The 1,742-nt window shown below is 51.8% G+C and overlaps 1 long non-coding RNA gene across 1 annotated transcript; it reads right to left on the reverse strand.

The window, feature by feature from the left end:
• Positions 1–397: 397 nt before the first annotated feature.
• Positions 398–941, reverse strand: LOC134869299 (uncharacterized). The gene is made up of 2 exons (XR_010166397.1): positions 618–941; positions 398–504 (listed from the first exon to the last, which is right to left on the reverse strand). It is a non-coding gene; the product is annotated as an uncharacterized LOC134869299 (long non-coding RNA).
• Between the last annotated feature and the right edge of the window lie 801 nt (positions 942–1,742).

Genomic DNA, 1,742 nt, shown 5'->3' on the forward strand with positions numbered 1-1,742 from the left:
CATTAAATACGAAAGGAAAGATTTTGCATCTCCTTAACATAGTTTGTCAAATGCAGTATGATAAGAATACAAGGACACCCGACAGCATCCGGTCACATTTTGCAGGATGCAAGTTACCATGCTTTTCTGTCTACTCTGAGTCAAAGTTCAATGAGCCATGTTATGATGAAGTGTATGTCCTCATTGTATGCATACGTCATGCAAAAGTATATACTCTTTAAGGGAAGCTGCAGTACATATAAGGGCAGCTGTTGCGTTTGATGCCTTAACCACAGACATGACCTTTGATGCAAATCCCACTGTGTTAAAATCATCCACCATCCACCCCGACCCACCCTGTAACTAACATAGTTGTTGTGATAACGATTCTGAACCCAAGAGCAGACAAGAGACGGTGTTGAATTGATGCAAGAGGGTTTATTGAATGAGGTGGAGGAGCAGGTAGAGGACGCGGAAGCCGGGGGGAGGGTGAGGCAGGCGAGCTGGATTGCGTGATCCGGATAACTGCAGGCAGAGGGAAACAGAGTTAGGTTGTGGTCAAAGGCAACAAGAGACGAGAGTTCGGTAGCGAGGTAACAAGGTAACAAGGTAAACTGGAGCCAGGCACGTATCATTACCACTGTAGAGCGAAGTACGATCTGGCACCGACAGCAGGGAATCCAAGGGTTTATGAAGGGGAGTTGATTGGAGATGACGACCAGGTGAGCATGATTGCAGATGACGGCCAGGTGTGAAGTGAGACAGACAGGGGGAGTGGCAACCCCAGGAGGAGGAAAAACACAGCAGACTGCTGTGACCACAACAGTACCCTCCCCTCAATGGACGCCTCCAGGCGGCCTAGGCCTCTCTGGGTGAGCCAGATGAAAATCCCGGATGAGGGAGGGGTCGAGGATGAGGCCCCGCGAAACCCAGCTCCTTTCCTCTGGCCCATAACCCTCCCAATCCACGAGGTACTGATACCCCCTGCCGTGTTCCAGAACCTGGTAAACGATGTCCTCCGGGATTTTCTCAACCGCTCAGTTTTTGTCTATTTAGACGACATCCTTATTTTTTCTCGCAACCAGGAGGAACACTTCCAGCATGTCAGGCAAGTTCTTCAGCGGCTGTTGGAGAACAAATTATATGTGAAGGCCGAGAAGTGTGAGTTCAGTGTCACCTCTGTATCCTTCCTTGGGTTCATCATTGAGAGCGGGCAAGTGAGGACCTGTCCCGAGAAGGTCAGTGCAGTGACAGACTGGCCCATTCCCGATTCCCGCAAGAAACTGCAGCAGTTCCTGGGATTTGCCAATTTCTACCGGAGGTTCATCCGTGATTACAGCAGGGTTGCAGCACCTCTCACCCGTCTCACCTCTCCTGCCCGCCCATTTGCCTGGACGCCTGAGGCGGAGACTGCCTTCTCTGGTCTTAAGAGACTTTTCTCGTCTGCCCCCATTCTTATCCAACCTGACCCCTCCAGGCAGTTCATCGTGGAGGTCGATGCGTCTGACACGGGGGTGGGGGCGGTCCTGTCCCAGCGCTCAGCTTCTGATGAGAAGATTCACCCCTGCGCCTTTTTCTCTCGCCGGCTGGTACCTGCTGAACGTAACTATGATGTTGGTAACCGAGAGCTGCTGGCTGTGAAACTGGCATTGGAGGAATGGCGGCACTGGCTTGAGGGGGCAGAACAGCCGTTCGTGGTTTGGACCGACCACAAGAATTTGTCATACATCCAGACAGCTAAGCGCTTGAATTCCCGCCAAGCC

The sequence above is a fragment of the Eleginops maclovinus genome, chromosome 9, assembly GCF_036324505.1.
Source record: "Eleginops maclovinus isolate JMC-PN-2008 ecotype Puerto Natales chromosome 9, JC_Emac_rtc_rv5, whole genome shotgun sequence".
NCBI lineage: Eukaryota > Metazoa > Chordata > Actinopteri > Perciformes > Eleginopidae > Eleginops > Eleginops maclovinus.